This window comes from Lutra lutra, chromosome 10 (genome assembly GCF_902655055.1).
Source record: "Lutra lutra chromosome 10, mLutLut1.2, whole genome shotgun sequence".
In the NCBI taxonomy this organism is placed as follows: Eukaryota; Metazoa; Chordata; class Mammalia; order Carnivora; family Mustelidae; genus Lutra; species Lutra lutra.
In genome coordinates, this window is record NC_062287.1 from 8,048,032 (window position 1) to 8,070,913 (window position 22,882).

The 22,882-nt window shown below is 40.9% G+C and overlaps 1 long non-coding RNA gene across 1 annotated transcript in view; it reads left to right on the top strand.

Annotated features, from left to right (window-relative positions):
• Positions 1-18,481, top strand: part of LOC125080144 (uncharacterized) — a 120,529-nt gene extending 102,048 nt beyond the window's left edge. The window contains exons 2-3 of the long non-coding RNA XR_007121221.1: positions 17,903-18,044; positions 18,387-18,481. This is a non-coding gene — a long non-coding RNA (uncharacterized LOC125080144). The remainder of the gene's footprint in view (positions 1-17,902; positions 18,045-18,386) is intronic.
• The last annotated feature ends 4,401 nt before the right edge of the window (positions 18,482-22,882 follow it).

Below are 22,882 nucleotides of genomic sequence, written 5' to 3' on the forward strand. Positions count from 1 at the left end.
AGGACTTCTAGTACTGTGTTGAACAAGAGTGGCGAGAGTGGGCATCCTTGTCATGTTCCTGATCTCAGAGGGAAGGCTGTCAGCTTTTCCCCATTTGAGGATGATATTCACTGTGGGTTTTTCATAGATAGATTTTATGAAGTTCAGGAATGTTCCCTCTATCCCTATACTTTGAATCCTTTTAATCAGAAATGGATGCTGTATCTTGTCAAATGCTTTTTCTGCATCAATTGAGAGGACCATGTGGTTATTCTCTCTTCTCTTATTGATTTGTTCTATCACATTGATTGATTTTTGAATGTTGAACCACCCTTGCATCACATGGATAAATCCCACCTGGTCATGGTGGATAATCTTTTTAATGTACTGTTGGATCCTATTAGCTAGGATCTTGTTGAGAATCTTGGCATCCATATTCATCTGGGATATTGGTCTGAAATTCTCCTTTTTGGTGAGGTCTTTGCCTGGTTTGGGGGTTGGGGTAATGCTGGCTTCATAAAAAGAGTCGGGAAGTTTTCCTTCTGTTTCTATCTTTTGAAACAGCTTCAGGAGGAATAGGTATTATTTCTTCTTTGAATGTTTGGCAGAATTCTCCAGGGAATCGGTCAGGTCCTGGGCTCTTGTTTCTTGCGAGGTTTTTGATGACTGCTTCAATCTTGTTACTAGATATTGGTCTATTCAGGTTGTCAATTTCTTCTTGATTCAGTTTTGGAAGTTTGTAGTTCTCCAGGAATGCATCCATTTTGTCTAGGTTGCTTAACTTATTGGCATATAAGTGTTGATAATAATTTCTGATGATTGTTTCTATTTCCTTGGTATTAGGTGTGATCTCTCCATTTTCATTCATAATTTTATTAATTTTGGCCCTCTCTCTTTTCTTTTGGATTAGTGTGGCCAATGGTTTATCAATCTTATTGATTCTTTCAAAAAACCAGCTTCTAGTTCCATTGATGTGTTCTACTGTATCCCTAGTTTCTAGGGATCTAGATCTAGATCTCTGCTCTAATCTTGATTATTTCCCTTCTTGTGTGTGGGGTTGGCTTAATTTGTTGTTGATTCTCCTTATCCTTCAGTTTTAAATGTGTTTCCTCAACAAAGTATATTCATAGAACATACTTTTTAAATGAAACTTTAAAATTCTCTCTTTTGTTCAGTAAGTTAAACCCATTTACATTTATTATTATTTGTATAGTAGAATGTGTTCCCCCACACTTTCCTTATTTTCTATTTACCATACTTTCATCCTACTTTCTTTTTCTCTTTTCTTGCCCTTCAAAAAATAGAGTTCTCTTCTCCTGATTTGAGAGCTGCACATTGTTTTTATTATTTAATGGTTATGCCCAATTTAATATCAAAAGTTGCATTTACATTTATCTTCCAATTTCTTAAATTATTGATGTCAACATCCACTACATAAATAAAATAACTACTTTGCAGATATAAATTGTTATTAAACATTTAACTTCTTAGGGCCATGAATCCAGTTGTGCGGGGTATAATTTATTCATTTTGTAGTTTTTGTTTTGCTTTGTTTTGTTTTGGTGTCTCCTGTGAGGTGTATTTCCCTGGTTAATAATATGAAATGAGAGGAGGAGCAAGACTCATTCCTAGTTGGTGTGCCTCTCCTTGTGTGTTTGGAGAAGAAATGGGTATGTGTCACAGTGGGATACTCTGGATCCACAACTTGACTCTTCTCATCGTTTTCTGCACCACTCCTCTCAGCTGCCCCCAAGAGAAGTTTTCTGTCCTGACTAGCCCTAAACAAAAGTGAAGGGTGAGGGCTGAACTAAATGCCCAGCACCACCCACCACCCTAGTGTCCGACTGCCATGTTCCTCTGCACTGTGAGCACCCACATGGCCCTGATATTGCCCATGGACCCAGGTAGCCCTGGGCGGGCACCAAGGGGAGTTTCTGTTTTTGTTTGTTTTTGGTGTGGGCTTTGTTTTTTAATCCACAAGTGAAAACACGGGCATAGGTCCTCAAGTGTAAGGTAGGAGGAGAAAGAGAACACAACTGGGAAGCTCCCCAACTCCACCCCTAGATGCTGATGCCTCCTCCAACACACCTACTGCTCTCTCCCTCTCAGAGAAACAACCATTCCCTGTCTGCCCAGGGGCAGCCCAGTGTTTCATGTTAAATGTTCAGATTCATGTACTTCCTTGCTACTCCCATGGCATCTCTAAGATTGAGTCCAGAGAAGGAACCAGAAGTAGTTCTTCTTCTACCTTCGCCTTTTCATTGTGGGTGAGCTCCCCTAAAGTATATACATGTTCATTAATGCTGAATTTGGTTATGACTTTTCTGATAATTTTCATTGCATGTGATGTGACTCTTACCTTTAAAAGTTTCCCCTTTTCATTTCCATTTCTTTCCTGATTGCTGACAAATGGGTATTTCACATTTTCTGCCATTTTATAATGTGTCAGGTTTCAAAAGACTGTAAGAGAAGTCAAAAGCATAAATTAGTGGATTTGGAAGAATATGTGATGAGTCAGAAAAAGCATTCCCATTCTGGGATCTCATTAAGATTCCCTGGGTTAGGTTAGGAAGAGAGAGTCTGAGAAGTAGCAAGATTTGTGTAGAACTTGTGAATGTCTGAAAAAAAAGAAGCTTGACAAGCAAATGATAACATCTCTGAACAGGATTCAGGAGTCTGAGAGGAGAACCCAGACCCTAGGAGACACAGAGCCAGAGGAGAAAGTCTGGGCGCTGTGTCAGCAAACCCTGGCCTCAGCTGTCTTACACACGGTCCTTGTCCTACTGACCTGATAGCAGTTGCGAAATCTGGGGTGGCCAAAAGTGGCAGAAGGTTGGCAGGGTCCCGAGTGGTCCCTCAGAGAGACGTCTGGTGGCTTGGCATGGAGCTAGAGCTTCAGATTAAATTCCTGGGAGGGACTTTGAGAGGGATCAAGGAGATTCTAGGAACCTTAACAGTCTTTCCAGTAGGAACGGCGACCGCTAGTCAGCAACCCACAGAGACTGATCACCGACAAACACAATACGAATCAGGACTTCCCAAATGTCAGCATCTGTAGAGGACAGGGCCCTCTCTTCATCCACCCCAAGCCCAGAGCTCAGGCACAAATCCAGGGCAAGGGACAGGGCAGCTCAAATAAGATGAAACTAAGTACCACAATCTCAGTGCCGCAGAGGCTTGTAATAGAAACTTCTTTCCGTTCTACACACTCTGATTTCTTTCCTGCCCCTTGACTTGTGAGCTGAGATTATCGTATGGGGTCTGGGTGTGCAGTCTGCAGCATATGGGAAGCCCTTCCTCAGGCCTCAACCAGCTCCCTCTAAGGAGCAGGTAATGGTCTCTCCTGAGCTTGAATTCTGAAGCTTCAGGGATGAAATCCTATTGGTCAAGTGAAGTTTGTGTTTCTTTCTGCATAGCTATCAACATATCTGTACTAGATCCTCCTTATCAGGCCAAAATAGGAAGAACAAGCCTTTTTAAAAAGTATAATTCAATGCAGAAGTTAAGACAACTGCTGAGGGATGCCTCTGAGTTCAGTGAAGCCCTCGAGCCCTCAGTGGAAGAGGAAGAGCTGCGAGGAGGAGGCCGGGCAAAACTGTGATCTCTGGCCGCGGTGGCTCGGAGGGATACGCGGTTGCACATGCCGCTCATTTCATTCTCACCTTAAGTATTATAATGGGTAACATTTGGGGCAGTTATGAAATGACTGGTATTTTGCATACACTTTGTATACCGTTAATCATTTATTCCTTACACAAACTGTGAGCTATTGACTATGAACCCCACCGGCGGCTCAGGAATCTGCCAGGCACAGACAAAGTGACCGACGCAGGTCCAGAAGGGGGTAGATGACCCTCCTAGGTCTGCAGGCCTCCAAAGACTCTTTTCTTAACCATTCAGCTCTTCCGCCAGCCCAGTAGGATTGTTACCCGCCCCCTAGTTCAAATTATCCCAGCCAATGCGGTGTAAAAGAAAACTATCTGGTTACTCAGGGACACAATCCTTGAAAATGTATTTATAATTCAGGAAGAGGAGGCAGGGGAGGGCATTCTCTCCTAACCATGGTAAGCAATCTGTTCAGTTCCCAAAGCAAGAAGTTTGGTTTTCTTTCTATCTGGTTTTTTATGTTCGAGGGAATATAAATGTCAGGAATCAAGCATCCCCTCTGGATGACAGAGCAATAAATAACTTTGCTACCATTTTGCACAGATGCTGGGACTAAATTAAGACCAGGAAAGATATAAACAACTATAGCAACAGACCGATGATGAATCTATTTTTAAGAGCAACTGTTGAATTAGAAAGATTTGTCCAATTAAAAAACTTAGAAGAAAATCATTTGGGCATCAATTCGAAGAAATTCAAAGGCGATCCAGAGCTGGAGTAAGTGAGCAATCCACTCGGCCCAGAAGGGCTGAAATCACTTCCCCATGTTAAGCAAAATACTGATTTGTTTTACGGCATAAAGGAGAGTTTATACCTTGGAAAACTTAAAATATTACTGAGAATAGAAGAAAATATTTATGAAATAATAAAAAGTGTATACCCTTGATATAAATAATGTAAATATTAACAATATAAATAAAATACAATATAAAGAATAGTATCACTTATATGTCCTTAAGGAAATCCATACTTAAAACTGAGATAAATATTTATTCTAAATTGATTCAATTTTATCAATTTAGCTAATATTTTGAACCACTCCAACATAGTAATACCAATCTCAGGTATTTATCCCGAAGTAAATAGATACAAAAATATCAATAACCACAAATATTCAGTGAAACATTATTTAGTAATAGTAATGTATTGAAAATGGAATCAAAACAAAAGAAACTAATGATTTGTTCAGTAACAATTATTTGTCATGCATTATCTGGATACTTTCCTTAGGTTATTATTTTTAACATAATACTCTAAATATGCTTTTCCTAACTAGGAAATGAGCTCAAAGAGGATAAGTTGTCTGTGAAAGATAAGACACATGCAGAGGATTTAGTATTTAGTTGAAATACACACATCCATAATTGCCTCTATATAATGAAGTACATAAAATTATATTTACGAATGGGCATTGAATAGAACATGCGGACCACTGGTGTTTATTAGAGTAGTGGTATCCTGACTGCCTCTCTGTGGCTTTAAAATTTTCCCTATTCATTTATTCAATGAATAATTACCAAATGCCTTACCAAATGCCTACATCAACGAGCAAAATAAAATTCCTGTCCTTGTGGAGATTGTATTCCAGTAGAGGAGACAAATAATGGATAAATATATACATACAATTAGTATGTATATATGAAATCAATTAGTGATAAATATTATGAAGAAAATAAAGCAGGATGTAAGGGCGGAGAGTGACACGTTACTCTTTTTAGCAACAGTGGCCAAGGAAGGCCTCCTTGATGAGATGGCATTTGTACAGTGAAGTAAAAGGGAATAAGCCATATGGAAATATGGGAGATCATGATAGGCAAGTGCAAAGGCCCTGAGGCTGAACTAGAATGCCATACAGACATTTAAAAGATAAAGGACAAGGTTCATATAGTAATGTTAGGTAGAAATAAAGTAAAAAGGGTACCAAATTATAGCCCTCATCCAATTTTTTAAATCTATGTTAAAAAGCACACAAAATTGAAAGACATTAAAGTGAAAAGTGATGATGAGTTATCTTGGTATAAATGTAGGTTTTGAGCTCTAGATCCAAACTGCCTGGGTCTAAATCTTAGCTTTATTAGCTCAGGAAATTTGCATAGGTTTTCCATGCCTTATCTGTGAAAGTGGGTAATAATAATAGTAGTGCTTGTAGTACTGTAGTGTTGTTGAGAGGTGTGGTGGGCAGAATAATATGCCTATAATGTGTCCACATTCTAATCCCCAGAAACCTAGTGTGTTACCTTATATAGCAGAGGGTAATTAAGTTGCAGGTGGAATTAAGGTTGCTAATCAGCTGACCTTCAGATAGGGAGGTGATGTGGGGTTATTGAGCTAGGGCCCAGTACAGTCAAGAGGATCCTTAAAAGTGGAAGATGAAGATTGAAGAAGGGAGTCAGGAGAAGAGATGTGACAACAGAAGCAGTGGTACAGAGATGCTGTGTGGCTAACTTTCAAGATGGAGGAAGAGGTCACGAGCCTAGGAACATGGACAGCTCCAGAAACTGGGAAAGGAAAGGAAGCATTCTTTCCTAGAGCTTCTAGAAGCAAAGTTCAACCCCCTGAAACTTGGACCTTACCCCAATGGGACCACTTGGAACTTTCAAACTACAGAACTGTAAGCTAATAAATCTGTGTTGTTTTAATTCACTAAGCTTGTGATAATTTATTATAGCAGCCATAGAAAACTAATACAAGAGGATTACGTTAGCTTCTATAAGTAAAATATTTAGAATATCTGGCACGTGGTGAGCATTTTAGAAGCTGTTATAATATTTTGGGTGGTATTTTCTCCTACACTTTCCCATAAACAATAAGCATGCGTTGGCTAAATATTATCTTAAAAATAAGTGGGAAAAGACTACTTAAAAGGAGGAGATATTATCAGCAGCATTAATAATACGTGGAAAGGAAATTTTTAATTGCAGAAGAACACAACTAATTCAAATATAAAATAGTAATAGAAAAACAGGAAAAAAAAGCTTTCCTTAATTAAAAAGGTTTTATATGATATGTTCTTCTCTTGCTAACAAAATACTGACAAGCAGCTGGGGCTGGAGCAGATTAAAGAGGTTTTATTTTGGATGTGTGATTTATAGACTATGAGGAAAACCATGAATCCATCTAGAATCCAGATGTAGGTCACTAATCTAAGGCATGGAGTCCAGTAAGTTCCTTTACAGACAAGGATCATAAAAGCTTGGAATTTCACTCCTAGTAAAAGCCTCTAGGAATTTGTGAATTTCATTTTCATTCCAACAGAAAAGTGAGAAATCAAATTGTAGCAAGTCAACAGAGAGCACCCCTTCCCTTAATTCTTGGCTCGATCAGGTCTCTAGGGCACTCAAAAATTTCAGTTCCATCCAAACATTAGTGAGCATCTCCCATATGTATGGCCAGACCCTGTGTTAAGTACCATTGAACTTAAATATAGACAGCACATAATCTATAACTTGTATAGTTGAAAAAAAATACAGGCTCATTATTTTAAAAACTTGAAACATTTACTACTCATGCTCAACTTTTTACTCAAAAATATTTCTTGAGTGTCCTTCTGAATATAGTTAGGTATCATGAAATACTTTCAAATAAACCTCATGGTTTTTCAAATAATTTGTGTGAGAGGAGCAGGAAACTTTGTAGCTTTTCTACTTTACTGCTTTGGATTTTTTTTTTTTTCCAGATCATTTAGATGTTTAGCTAAAAAACTCAGAGTATTTATAATTCCATAAGAATTATATAACGAGGGGTGCCTGGGTGGCTCATTGGGTTAAGCCTCTGCCTTTGGCTCAGGTCATAATCTCAGGGTCCTGGGATTGAGCCCCCCATTGGGCTCTCTGCTCAGTGGGAAGCCTGCTCCCCCTCCCTGCCATCTCTCTGCGTACTTGTGATCTCTGTCTGTCAAACAAATAAATAAAATATTTTTTAAAAAAAGAATTATATAATGAGATGTTGGTCGAAATGTTAGATTTTAAGATAGTACTTTTAAAGTTTCATTTCATTCTTATTAATCAAAATAATGTACAAAAAATCAGATACCTGCTCTGTCCATCTTCTTTCCCAATTCCAATTGCCCAAAAACAAACACTTTCTATGTTTTTGGCTATTTGTTCTGGTGGTTGCTTCCACATTTCTAACTGGCTGGTGCAGTTCGCTCTTTTGTTGTGCATCCTGTCGACTGATCACTAGTGATGGGGCATGAGATTCCACATGCCAGCCACACACCTCGTCCCCTCACACACAAACATGTACTTTCATCTTTTCCTAGTCTTCCAAAAGAGCTCCATCACCCTTTCCAGTTGAGCCAATGTTTATTGTCTACATTTTATGACAATGTAAAAACAAGGCAGAGTAGCTCCAGGTACTGGACTGTAGTTTCATTTCCTTTCCTCCGTAATAATTTGCGCCCTGGAATTAACCATTTCCTCAGTTTAATCCAACTCTTTCGTTCAAAGTGCAACTTCACAAACTCATTGCCCAACTCTTTGACAGAGCAGGATTTGGGCATGGCAGGAAACTCGTCAGCCGTGGAGTCTCCCTTGCAGACATCCCTGCTGGATGGAGCTCTCTCCCCTGCTGCTCTGAACTGGACCTCTTGCTCCAGAGAGCTGCCACTCATCACTTGTCCTGACTTTTGTCCTGGGTCATGCCTGGGAGTGGCCTTCACCTCATTCCTGTGTCCTCAACCCTGTTTCCAGGACACCTGGCCTACTCTCTTGGCTGATGGCCAGTCCTTAGGGAAGCACATCTTTCAAGAGCATCCCCCAAAAAAGATACTTGGGACAGAAACACATTAAGAACTTTCAGGTCCCAAAATGTCTTTCTTCAACCTTTGTGCTCAGTTATCAGTTCGACTGTATCTAGAGCTCTATTTTGTAACTCCATTGTCTCTAGCTTCCCATACTGTCTGCAGGAGTCTGATCCTATTCTGATTCCCAACCATTTCTATGGCACCTATCTCCCCGTCTGGAGGCTTTGACAATTTTTCTCTGTCACTAGCTTCCTAACATTTTTATGATAATCTGCCTTGTTTTGCTTTCTGTTTTTGTTTTTTTGTCACTCAGTTTGCTGTCCAATCATGCTGCCTATTCTTTGGAACTTAACTCCTATGGTCTGGGCAATATTTTCAGAGTAGGTCTTTAATCATTCTTTTTTTCCCTTGGTCTCTCTTTGTGAAACCTGTATCACTTCAGTCTTTTGGAACTCCTCAACTGATTCTTTAATTTTCTTGCCTTTTTTCACTACGTTTGGGAGACTTGTTTTGAAATAGTTTCTCAACTTTGTTTTCCAAGCATTTCACTGGATTTTTAATTTCTGCTATCACATTTTAATACCCAAGATCTTTCCTTTTAAAGCAATCTATTATTTTTCATGGGCACATTTTCTTCTCTCATTTTTCTGAGAATATTAAAAAGGTTCAATCACTTTTTTTTTCCTGTTTGTTCAGTTTGTTATTAAAATATCTGGTGATCTGGGCTTTGATGCAAGAGGGTCTAGGGACACGGTCTTGTTGTCTTTTTAAAGGCTCACAAAAAGTAGTCACTGTAACACTTCACTCTTGGACACATCACATTTCCCAAATACAGATCTTCCAGTCTGTATTTAGTTTAGGTTTGGGGAGATGGTTGCAAGCTTCGGCATTGGTACTCAGGAGGCCGAGTGGGGCCAGAAGTGGGAGGTGTCACTTCCAGCATGCAGCTCTTCACCTAACATCCTCTGTTTTCAGAAAGTGTCGCTGTCATACCCTCAGTTGTTTATAAGCTCTCCAACTTGAGAACCTGTGTGATTCATCCTCTCTAGACAGTAAACCTCAGACCATTGGCCAGAGTCAGGGAAGGGAAGAGTTGCCCTGAAGAGGGCGTGGGAGGGTCTAACTGCTAATATAAATGAGGATTTTCAGCAATCCACCTGTTTTTAGACCCGCCCTTCACCTCCTACTTTTCCAAATCCCTGCTGTCCCAAATCCACATGAGCCTCTGTCAAATTCTGCAGGATGAGTCAGTTGGCTTTTTATTGACTTTCCACACCACAGGCTCATATTTCAGATTTTCCAAGTCAGTTAAGTCAACTATTTCTCATTCTTCCAAATTCCTGCTTCCAAATTTTTTGAAATGTGTTGTCAGATATAAATGTGTGCCTTTCTGACCTTGTAAATGTATACCTTTAAGCCCAGAGTCCCTAGAGATACAAGCGGACATCCACACCCTGTAGGTTTTTCTTTCTGATTGCAAATCCCACTCTATTGTCCCCACACCCCCCCACCCCAGGCAACTCTAAGCTTCACCTCGATGAAACTGAAATTTAAATGAATTTCTGTTATTTCCAAGTTGTAGGACTATAAGTGACTTTTATAATCTCTCTCTCTTCATAATTTTTTTTTTTAGATTTCACATAGGGAACATGTGTTAGTTATTTAATCATAAAAAAATCCCATATATTTTTAAAAATATGTTCTTATCATGCATCTTATATTTTGGCAGTCTTCTCAATAGTCTCTGAAAATTTTATTCAGTAATTATTTTTTAATCTGGTTTCTCAAATTAACATTTAATTTACAAAAAGATCCAAATGGGAAAATAAGCCAAGCTATATATCTTTATAAGTAATAAATCAGTAAAATTGCAGAATGTTAGACCTGGAAAGATCCTCAGCATCATTTAGTCCAGTAATTTTTTCAAACTATCTCCATGAATCATAGGGTTCTAGAGATAAGTCTTGTGGCTACAGTAGAGGGCAAGGGGGAGACTAATTGGTATGGACCCAGATCTTCCACCTTTAAAAAAAAAAAAAGATTTTGTTTATTCATTTGAGAGAGACAGAAAACAAGTCAGGGGGTGGAGGAGGGCAGAGGGAGAAGAAGAAGCAGACTCTCCACTGAGCAGGGAGCCTGATGCAGGTCTCCATCCCAGGAGTCTGAGATCATGACCTGAGCCAAAGGCAGGCACTTAACCAACTGAGCCCCCCAGGTGCCCCTCAACAATTCAGTCACAAGACCTCAAGCTAATTATAAGAAAGGGCATTTCTTGTTACCTTTTCATAAGATATTCTTTATGTAGTTTTTTGTATAACTGAATCCTCCTCATCTTTCAAGATTAGACTTAGTTTTAATCTCTGAGAAACCTTCTCCAATAACTTTCACTAAAGCAGTCCACTATGGCAGAGACTGCTGGTTACCTCTTTTTATCCTTTCTTTCCCTCACCTTGAGAGAACCCTTATGTTTAGGCGAGGCGGGATAAAAAACTATATATTATCCACTATACTTTGCACCAGTCTGGTCATGTGACTAAGTTTGGACCACTAAGACATAGGAAGGATTTTGTAAAACTTCTGGAGTTTCCCTGCGGAAATGGGTGGGCCTTCCTCTGCCCCTTCTTCCCTTCTAATTCCTTTATGATGAAGCTTGGATGGATTCAGGCAACCATCTTGGGCAGTGAGGCAGCACTCTAACCAGGATGGAGCATGAACCAGAATAAACCTATGTCCCTGCTAACTTTGTGGTACCACCATAGTGGACCTGGGCTGCTTATCTCAGGATTTCTTGCATGAGAGAGAAAAATGAACTTCTAAGATACTTTAATTTTATAAATGGCAATTTAATATGACCTCCTTATTATGCAGATAAGAAAACAAAGACATTATGAATATGTGACCATAAATATGGAAGGCCAGGACAGACTCAGTTCTCTGATCTCTGTCTAGCCCTCATCACATCAACAGTCTTAATGTGAATATTTCAGGAAAAACAGAAACCAGGCATACTGAATCATTACTGTGTGTGAGGTGCAGAAGTATGAAGCATTCATAGTCTGACTTGTCGTCATACTGACAAATGCCTAAATAATTATGATACAATGTGGTGAGTAGTATAATAATAGAGATGTACATATGCAGGAGAATGAAAAAAGGGTGATTTAATTCTGCCTTACATTATCAGGAAGATAAGAGGTAACATAACAATTAGGCCATGATGGAAGAGTAGGAGTGCTCCAGGTGTAAGAATAGAAGAGGAGTAAGAGAGGTATAGTAGGCAGATGAAAACTAGAGTATAGAAGCATGAAAGGACATGGTGTGTATAATGAATAATCTGAAGAAAGCAAAAAAAGTGACAAATAAGCCTAGAAGTTTAGAAATTTAGGCTCAGGGCAGACCCTAAAGTCTTTGTATACAAATACTGAAGTAGATCCAAAGGCAAAGAAAGTTCATTCTATGATAGTTACTGCATTGGATTTTTTAAAATTTATTTTCTCTTCCCAATAGAAGCGTAATTTCTTTTATTGGGATTGAGTCTTTGACAATACCTGTAGACTGATGGGACCCACCCACGGTTCCAGTCACCCTTGTCCATGCAGAGCCATGCAAACCAAGCTAAGCCACTTCAACACTCCTGTCTTGTACCCTGAATCTTAAGCAGCAAAAAAAGAGACCACACCTGGTTGTCACTTCAGTCATCAACAAGTCTTGTTCTTCACTATGACATTCCTGCCACGAAACTGTCTTGTGGCCTCCTTAACCTAATCTCAACCCAACCCAAGCCCCCAGGGTGGTTTGGCTCTTATCCTTCTTCCTGTCCATTCTGAGAGTCCTCATTCTCCTCCAACATATTTATTTTGCTTAAGTTAAACAAGAGGGTTTCTTAAACAGGATGCTTGAGACAAAGAAATCTAGCACATAAAGTATCTCAATATGAATCACCAAGGTTAGAAGGAAATGTCTCTCTCCAGCTCCATGTTGTTCCAGGGTTGAAACTGGGGTGTCAGAAGTTACACACTCTTATTGGCTCTTCCACTATGCTATATTTATCAACCTAGCTTTTTCAGTAAAAGCTTACTAACTTTTTATGTTGTTTCTCAATTGGTTCAGAGTTTAATCAGGGAAGATGGAGCTATTTATTGGAATTTCTCAAAGACCCCAACCACCTATACTACCACAGTAAACCTACAGGACAACCCAATGGGGAGAGAATATTATCAATGTCTCCATAAACAGCAAGAAATAGGGTCCAAGTGACAGCCAAGGCCAAAACTCTCATTTCCTAACTCAAAATCCCAGTTCTTTCCTAAAAGGGATTGTCCAGCTGGCTTTTGATCCTATTGTTGCTGTCCCAAAACATTTTCTATTTTACAAATTCAGAGACATTAGTAATGATTTTATCTTTGTCAAGGCAGGAAATTCATGCTTCCCATGAGGAATCTTTTAGGCCTGACCCAGATAAAACTAAATGGCCTTTATCTGGATTCTTGCATTCCTCTGGATTCAAGGAGAAGGGGCAAATGCCGAGAAGGAAGTATGCTTAACACAGCATACAATGGACTTCTGAATCTTCTGTAATTAAAAAGGGATTTTGAGAATTTATTTTTATCAAGATCCTCAGATGATTCAGAGAACACATTTTTTTGAGATAAATGATCATGTTACCAAGAGTAATAGGAGATATTATTAAGGGTTGCATAAATACTTGGAGAGTGACAAAGAATTTAAATAATGCAGGATAGAAAAATTTCCTTCTCCTAAAAAATGAAAGTCCAGATTAATGGAACAACTTGAAAGACATCTCAACTATTTCATCCCAATGCTTCACAAAAATACACAGATGGGCCCTAAAAAGGGGTTATGAAAAGGAAAACACATTATCAACCTCTTTTATATTCAACCCTGATTTTAAAGTCAAGTGAAATTCAAGTGAGATGGAGTGTGAAGCTCCTTCCTGGAGTCACCTTTCTAGACTCACACATAAACTCCAAGAGAAGATGCCAGCAGCTCACATTCTCAGCCTTCATGCTACCTTTATCAGTAAGGTTTTGCTCTTATTTAGGGATTATCTACAGGTTCCCATCTCTGTAAATCATCAAATCGTGCATTTCAACATAGATCATCTATTCTAATTACTGCACTTAATCAGCAGATAAACTTACACCTAGAATGATAAATCAGACACACCTAGGCCCAACTAGCCAGTTAGGGGCAAAGTCCAGACCCATCTTCTACCTACACAGGACCTTGAAGGGAGAAATTAGAAGATTTTTTTCTTTGTTGACACTTGTATATTGGGAAGGAGATGGGTGAAAAAGATCACTTGTCCCCATAGTGATACTAAAATTACTTTTGGTAGCTGGCAAAGGAGGAATCGACTTTATTTGGGAAAATACCTGTGTTATCTCAGCCTGCTATAATAAAACACCATAGACTGGGTGGTTTAAACAACAGAAATGTATTTTCTCACTGTTCTGGAAGGTAGAATCTGAGATCAGGGTGCCAGCATGGTTGTGGAGGTGGTGATGTGGTGTTGATGGTGATGATGAGGTGGTGGTGGTGGTAGTGAAGATGATGGTGATATCGTGGTGGTGGTTGTGGTGGTGGTGATGATGGGGATGATGTGGTGGTTATGGTGGTGGTGGTGATGGTGGTGATGGTAGTGCTATGGTGGTGATGACGGCTGTGGTGATGATGGCAATGATGATGATGGTAGTGATGGTGATGATGGTGGTGGTGATGTGATGGTGATGGTGGTGATGGTAGTAATGATGACGGTGATGATGATAGCGATATGGTGGTGATGACAACTGTGGTGACGATGGCCATGATGATGATGGTAGTGATGGTGATGGTGGTGATGGTAGTAATGATGACGGTGATGATGGTGGAGGTGGTGATGGTGGTGATGATAGCGATATGGTGGTGATGACAACTGTGGTGACGATGGCCATGATGATGCTGGTAGTGATGGTGATGATGGTGGTGGTGATGTGATGGTGATGGTTGTGATGGTAGTAATGATGACGGTGATGATGGTGGTGGTGGTGATGGTGGTGATGATAGCGATATGGTGGTGATGACAACTGTGGTGACGATGGCCATGATGATGATGGTAGTGATGGTGATGATGGTGGTGGTGATGTGATGGTGATGGTGGTGATGGTAGTAATGATGACGGTGGTGATGGTGGTGGTGGTGATAGTGTTGATGATAGTGATATGGTAGTGATGATGGCTGCAGTGATGATGGTGATGATGATAATGGTGATGATGGTGATGTGGTGGTTGTTGTGGAGGTGGTAATGTGGTAGTGATAATGGTGGGGATAGTGATGATGATGGTGGTGGTGATGGTGGTGATGGACATAGTAGTATGTGTGAAGAGAGTAAGAAACAACAGAGAAATGTGGGAAGCCAAAAAGGGGGCCACTAAGCAGATTTAAGGCTGAGGCACCTTGTGATATGAAATGATCAGGGAAAATCCCCAGGGTGGGGTACCCAGAGGACTTCAGGTACAGGACACCTACCATTCAATTTTAAGTCTGTTTACATTTGTTTTGGAGATAACTCTTTCTCTGATCCTCAACATCCCCGGCTGATATGATTACATACCCGTTATGCTCTGTGAAGTGAGTACTTTTATGGAAATCAAGGAAGAGTCCTGATTTTATATCTTAGCCTTCTGTAAAGCAGAGGTGGTTATTACTAAATGATTTGTAAGACCCACAGATGACTAGGAAGCTCTTACCCTCTCATAGATCTACAGAAGAGTAGAGCCAATTGTGTCTGGTTCTCAAGAAGCAGGGAGACCCCAGCTAACATGGACTACACAGGTAAAAGAAATATTGCAGGTATTTACTCAATGTGAGGTTTGTTTAGAGATCATCAAAGCCCATTGTTAGAAGCTGTTATGTGGAGAAAGAATCCCCTCGCTGGATATATTAAGGTTATGTCAAGGCCCCAGCTTCCTGCTGAGCACTCCCTAGTGAGGCAGCTGTCTGCTCCTTCTCTCTTAGTCAGCAAGAAAGGCTGAGGGGTTCTTTTCTTTTCTTTTTTTAAAGTTAACATACACTTGGAGTGTTTTCTTTGTTTGAGGGTTGGGGGAAAGGGGAAAGCCTTTAAGTACATCGTCTTTTCTTTCCCGTAAATGATCAAATAGTCTATTCAAGTATTTTCAAAATGGTTATACTTTTGAGGAACTATTATCTTCCCACCTCACAACCCTGATGAAAGATGATTCCAAATGCAATAAAATGGGCTCCGGAGACATCCGTTTATTTATTCCAAATATTTCAGCTAATGAGAAAACAAATTTGAGCTCCCTGTCCTGGGGGCTTTGCAACCAAACTCTTTGGCAGTGCTCTCGGCATGGGCACCCACTGCTTGTCTTGCTGCCTCCAAGGCTCCTTGGGGCCCACTCTCTCTCCAAGTTTCTCATTAGTAGGAACTCCATCACTCACATGGGACGCAGAGGCCTCACCCCTGCTGACACTTTTATTGTGCTGGCCTTGCCAGCCTCTCGTCCCCTTTTGCACCCCAGCCAGCCCTCCCTCTCTGCTGAACTCCCTCCTACTCTCATCCTTCTGTGAGGCTCCTGGCAAGAAACTGCCTTTGATGGATCCCACAGACCCCTGACCTCATTTGAAGTCTCCACAGCTTAATCAAACACACCCACCTCAAGACTCAGCATTGCCCCTTTAACCGGCTTACCAAACTCATTAGGCACCCTGGGGGACCAGTTTGTCTTCTATATGACAGAATAATAAGTAGGTTTGGGGGAAAGAAGGGAAGTGAATATTGTATTGTTGGACACACACCACTAAGAAAGCAGAGTGTCCTATTGGAAGGAGGTAGGAGAGCTGCTGCTGACAGCCATCCCTCCTCCAGCTCCCGTGTGGACTACAGATCCAGGCTTTGGGGACTGAGAGATGTGAGCTCAGCATGAGTTTGATCTCAGCTTTGCTGCTGTGGTTGACCTTGGACAGGCCACTTTGAGCAACACCCCTTAAGGTCACTGTCAAAATTAACTTAAGTACTTTCCCCAGTATGTGGTAAATAAAAAAAGTATGATCTCAAAAAAGCAAACTATTATTATTTCCAACGTTCAGCCTCAGTGAAAGGTGAAGGGCTAACTGGCCAGCTCATGGAGACCCACGTCTGTACTCTCACTGAGGTTGTTAAGGAGGCATGACTTCATGCTGTTTACAATGATCCTGCCTAGTCACATACCATTGGTGATGAGTGCTTCAGGGCCTCAGAGCACAGAATAATCATAATAAAAACCACCATTTAAATGGCTTCTATCTATTGCCCACTTATCTTGGGCCAGATACTGTACTGGATAATTGAAATATAATACTACCATTTTGGTTGGTATTATATCCCCATTTGACATTAAGGGAAACTGATAATCTGGAAATTTGCATGCTTTGTTTAAGGGTCTTATATCAGAGCCTTGAGAGGAAACAGTACACCCATCTATAAGACATGGCGAAGCCCCCAGAAACTAACAGAAGTGGAAAGCTGTTATCATCTCTAATCTTGAAGGGGCTGGGTGGTGGGTAGCAAGGAGGAGTGATGTTATCGTACTCCAGGGAGAGGCAGAGCCATAGAAGAGCCGCCACCCAGCAGGACCAGTGGCCACAGCTGGGAGGCAGGGAAGGACAGGAGTAAGCATTGGGTTAAATACCCCATTAGCTGAATTCGAGAGGAAGCCAGAAGACAAGTGAGTGGGATGCAGTGGTCCATAGTGGTCAGCCTCTCTGGGCACAAGGAAGAGCAGAGGACGGTAAAGAATGGATGGCAGGCACAGGGATGCCATGGAGAATAACCAAGTCACTCAGCTGCTCAGTGGAAAACCAAGACCTCGCTCAACTTGTTTGTCCGAGAGCAAGTTGTCTCCACCACCTGGAAGATATTAGTACAGTCTTTTAAGTAAATAAGCGAAGGGAAATTACAGAATGCTATAAAAGAGAATGTTAGAAATAAGTAAATCTGATTTTGAATCCAGGATCTACTACTGGAACACTTTGTGGTCTCGGGCAAGTTCACTCAGCCTTTTCAAGGCTTGGCTTCCTCATCAGTGAAACTTGGAGAGTAGTCATCCCTAGGGCAGACATTCAGGGTAAGGGGTAAGCAAGATAAAGGAAAGAAAGTGGAGAGACATTGTCATAGCAGCTACAAGAGCAGAATTGGGAGTCAGGCTGCCCAGGCTCAAGCCCTCACCATGTTCTCTGAGGCAAGTTCACCTCTCATTGCCCTACACTTCTCCTCTGTGAAACAGAACAATGAGAATACCGCCCATACAGGTGCGCTATGCTGTGACTCAGTCGATGTAAAACTTAGAATTACCCAACAGTTCACAAGAGTTCAGTACATGTTGGCTATTTTTACTCAAATGCTTAGCACACGGCCTGTTGCAGACTAAGTAGTAACCTAGAGCTCACCTCAGGTGGGTGGGAGCAGGATGAAGAAAGTTTGCATTTCCATGTCTTTGTTTCTCTTCCCTCTAGAGCACTCGGAACCCATGCCAAACTGCGCTTCAAACATCAGTTCAAAGAAATACGTGCAGCCCTATGCTTACTGCAGCACTGTTCACAACCGCCAAGCTATGGAAGCAGCCCAGGTGTCCATTAAGAGATGACTGGATCAGAGGTGGGGAATACATATACAATGGAATATTACTCAGCCATAAGAAAAGGATGAAATCTTTCCATTCGCAACAACATGGGTGAACCCAGAAGGAGTTATGCTAAGTGGAATAGCCAGAGGGAGAAAGACAAATACCATATTTCTCTTATATGTGGAATCTAAAAGACAAAACAGACAACCAGCCAAGACAGAAAGACACAGAGATGCAGCAAACAAGCTGTTGGTTAGCAGAGGGAGGTGGAGGGGGCAGGGGAATAGGTGAGATCTGAGAGAGGAGGAGGAAGGTGCTTCTTAGGCTGACATAAGAAATGATGAATTTGGGTTTTTGCTGTTTTGATCCATTAGAGAACCATGGAGGAGCTGGGATAAGCTCTGAGCCGGAAGTCGCTCCCACAGGTCCACACACGAGATCCCTATGTTGACCTATTTCATGTTCCTCAAATGCTCAGAGGTGAGTTTTTATGTGGTTTCCCCCACTGCTTGTCTCCTGCCTTCTCCCTGAGGGACCCTTGTATATCATGTGGATTCTTCCCCCCAATAAGCTTATCTAATTATTCTCCTTTGCTATTTTCCTTGAGATCTGAAATGAAAACAATTCCCAGTTTCTGTCTCCAGATTTTGGCCAAAAGAGATTTTTTGCTGTATTGACTCATCTAGTTTCTACTTGTTTGGAAACATGACAGCTGAAAATTGAATGAGGAGATTCTGCATATCATCTTCAGGAAAGTTGCTTTATTAACATTTTCAAGTAAGCAATAAAGAGTTTTCTCTTGTTACAACAGATGGTAATGTTGTTTTATAGTTATGGAAGTCAGTGCTCCACACCTCAGTGACTCTACCCCTCAGCACTCAAATGCTTTAATGTTTTATTGTGGGCTTTGCTGAGCACAAGAGAGTAATCATTTGGTATTTCAATCATGCCCAGTGCTTGGCACATAGTAGGCGCTCTGTGAATACTGTCTGAATAACTGAAGGAATTAATCAATTGATCAAAGCTCAAAGAATTTTTTTTCACACAGTACATGTCAAAAATACAGTGACTAGGCCACAAACATCTTTTGAATGGATTATGAATAAAACCACTGAAAGCAGAGTTTCTGGAATTCTCCTTCTGGATCCAGGTCAGGACAGCACATAAGTTGCCCTCTTTCTTGTTGCTGCTATCTGTCAAGGACAAGTAGTGCTGCTTCAGAACCAGTCACCTCGGTCAAGGTCATTAAGTTTTAGCCACCGCGTGGTCACTTCGTGAGCCCCCAACTCTAGCACACCAATTAGAGCCCATGTAATTGGACCCCACTTCTTGACAGCTACTTTTTTTGTGGCTAAATATTCTCCCTACCTATTTGTTGATGTGTCGCAGATACGCATACAACAGGTAGCACAGAAATGAGGTGTAACACCTCTAAACCCATGCGGCATCGATGAAGTGGACAGTCGAGGCCGCACAACATGGATGTGGCAGCCCAACACACTGACATGTGATTATTCAAGAGGTTGTAGTATTCATTGCCTCTCCACGGAAGTTATCAGAATGAAAAATAAAATGTTGGGGAACCTTTCGTAGAATGTGTTTCTGCGGCAGCATGAAAGTAAAAAATGATTATTGTAATAATATAAGCAACAAAATATATGTTATATACAAAGTAAAGGCCACCCCTTGGCTCTTACCCTCCCCCTCTGCCATTCCCAATTCAAATGACCACTGAGCTTACCATGATCAACAGATTGTGATTACCCTTTTCTTCATTTTCTATGCACATATCTTCTTTTTATACAACTAGACTATACTATATATTACCTGCAACTTGCCATGTTTGTTTAACAGACATCATTCTAAGTCAGTATGGAGAGATACGCCTTTTTCTCCTTGGGTTTCACATGTGGCATTGTAGGTTGATTCTAGTTGCTTGTTATTGTTTGGGAGGTTTGTTTGTTTTTTCTGTTAAAAACAGTACATCATGATCATTTGTGTACATACATCTTTTTTTTAATCATTTTTTTAATTTATTTTCAGCATAACAGTATTCATTGTTTTTTGTACCACACCCAGTGCTCCATGCAGTCTGTGCCCTCTCTAATAATCACCAACTGGTTCCCCCAACCTCCCACCCCCCCACCTCTTCAAACCCTTCAGATTGTTTTTCAGAGTCCATAGTCTCTCATTGTTCACCTCCCCTTCCAATTTCCTCCAACTGCCTTCTCCTAACTCCCCATGTCCTCCATGCTATTTGTTATGCTCCACAAATAAGTGAAACCATATGATAATTGACTCTCTCTGCTTGACTTATTTCACTCAGCATAATCTCTTCCAGTCCCATCCATGTTGCTACAAAAGTTGGGGATTCATCCTTTCTGATGGAGGCATAACACTCCATAGTGTATATGGACCACATCTTCCTTATCCATTCGTCCGTTGAAGGGCATCTTGGTTCTTTCCACAGTTTGGCAACCGTGGCCATTGCTGCTATAAACATTGGGGTACAGATGGCCCTTCTTTTCACTACATCTGTATCTTTGGGGTCCATCGGTATTCTTCAAAGAGCTGGAGCAAATAATCCAAAAATTTGTATGGAACCAGAAGAGACCCTGAATCGCTAAGGAAATGTTGAAAAACAAAAATAAAACTGGGGGCATCACATTACCTGATTTCAAGCTTTACTACAAAGCTGTGATCACCAAGACAGCATGGTACTGCCATAAAAACAGACACATAGACCAGTGGAACAGAGTAGAGAGCCCAGATATGGACCCTCAACTCTATGGTCAGTTAATCTTCGACAAAACAGGAAAAAATATAAAGTGGAAAAAAGACAGTCTCTTCAATAAATGGTGCTGGGAAAACTGGGCAGCTAAATGTAGAAGAATGAAACTCGACCATTCTCTTACACCGTACACAAAGATAAACTCAAAATGGATAAAAGACCTCAACGTGAGACAGGAATCCATCAGAATCCTAGAGGAGAACATAGGCAGTAATCTCTTCGATATCAGCCACAGCAACTTCTTTCAAGATATGTCTCCAAAGGCAAAGGAAACAAAAGCCAAAATAAACTTTTAGGACTTCATCAAAACCAAAAGCTTCTGCACAGCAAAGGAAACAGTCAAGAAAACAAAGAGGCAACCCATGGAATGGGAGAAGGTATTTGCAAATGACAGTACAGACAAAAGATTGATATCCAGAATCTATAAAGAACTCCTCAAACTCAACACACACAAAACAGATAATCATATCAAAAAATGGGCAGAAAATATGAACAGACACTTCTCCAATGAAGACATACAAATGGCTATCAGACACATGAAAAAAATGTTCATCATCACTAGCCATCAGGGAGATTCAAATTAAAACCACATTGAGATATCACCTTACACCAGTTAGAATGGCCAAAATTAGCAAGACAGGAAACAACATGTGTTGGAGGGGATGTGGAGAAAGGGGAACCCTCTTACACTGTTGGTGGGAATGCAAGTTGGTGCAGCCTCTTTGGAGAACAGTGTGGAGATTCCTCAAGAAATTAAAAATAGAACTTCCCTATGACCCTGCAATTGCACTACTGGGTATTTACCCCAAAGATACAGATGTAGTGTACATACATCTTTGTGTGTTTATTTGTAGGATACATTTCCAGCAGTGGAATTGCTGGGTTAGAGGGTGGGCACATTCCATTTTGGACTAATACTGCCAATAGCCCCCACTAAATGGTCATACCAACTTATACTCTCAGGATCTCTATTACTTGGTATTTTTTTTCCTAAAAATGAGGGTGAAAAAGATGGAGAATGAATGCCAGGGACTTTGACTAGGGAGGTAAAGAAACAGCAAGATCCAGGGTGAGTCGCTTCAGCACTGAGCCTCTGGCTGAGTCTGCTGGGCCTGACGCACCACCCAAGGAGGGAACTGAAAGAAGGAGCTGCTGATGAACACCTCCCACCAAGTCAGGACGTGGGAGCTGGTTTCTGTCCATTACAGCAAACTTCAGAAAAGAAAGAAGGAAAGGCTCAGAGAACATCTTCTCATCTACCTGTCTGGCTTTGTTCAAGGCTTTCTGTACTTCACTCTAAGGGATGAGAGGCCTTTCGGACAAAACTTTCTGTCAAAAGCAATGAGAACAAAATAAATGGTGGAAATTTAATTCCAACAGCCTTTCACAGTTCCCAGAAGAAACACCATCCAGTGCAATGGGTGATTGAGTCATTCAGGCGAAATGGGGTTAAGGGGACTGACATGGATAAATCGGCTTTTTTTTGGCCTGCCCTGGATACATGAATAAAAATCTCATGGAACATCTTCACCCTATGCTTGTCAAGCTCTGAAGCAATCCGCTGCTCTCTCTCAGCTTGGATTTTCTCTGAGCGCAACAAAGAGCTCTCGGACCCCAAGATAAAATCCCACAAGTACCACCACCTGCTGCCAAGAAACTTTCTCCTTGAAAAGTAGGAAGAAAAATTAAGTTTGTGAAGGAAAAACAAATGCCAGAAACAGGCAGCCTTGCCACTGGAATGTTCTCAAAAGAATCACCTTCAATTTTTGGAAAAACTGGCGAGTCCATTGGCATCCCTCCCCCCGTTTCTAGTATCATGGTCTGCCAGCTTTTTCCCTCTTTTGAAAAAAGCGCTTTAGATGAATTGACTGTCACAATCCTAGAAGTGAGAAAGTCTAGGAGGTAGAAGGTGATTCTCATTATGCACAGTAGTTAAAGTCACAGTGAACCTTAAATTCGAGAACACTGAGTCATGGCTCCCAGGGGAAATGCGCATTAGGTTCCTGTGAGCCACAAGCTCATGCCTATCAGTGGATCAATACATAAGCATGTTGGATATGTGTTTCTGTTTAAAGATGC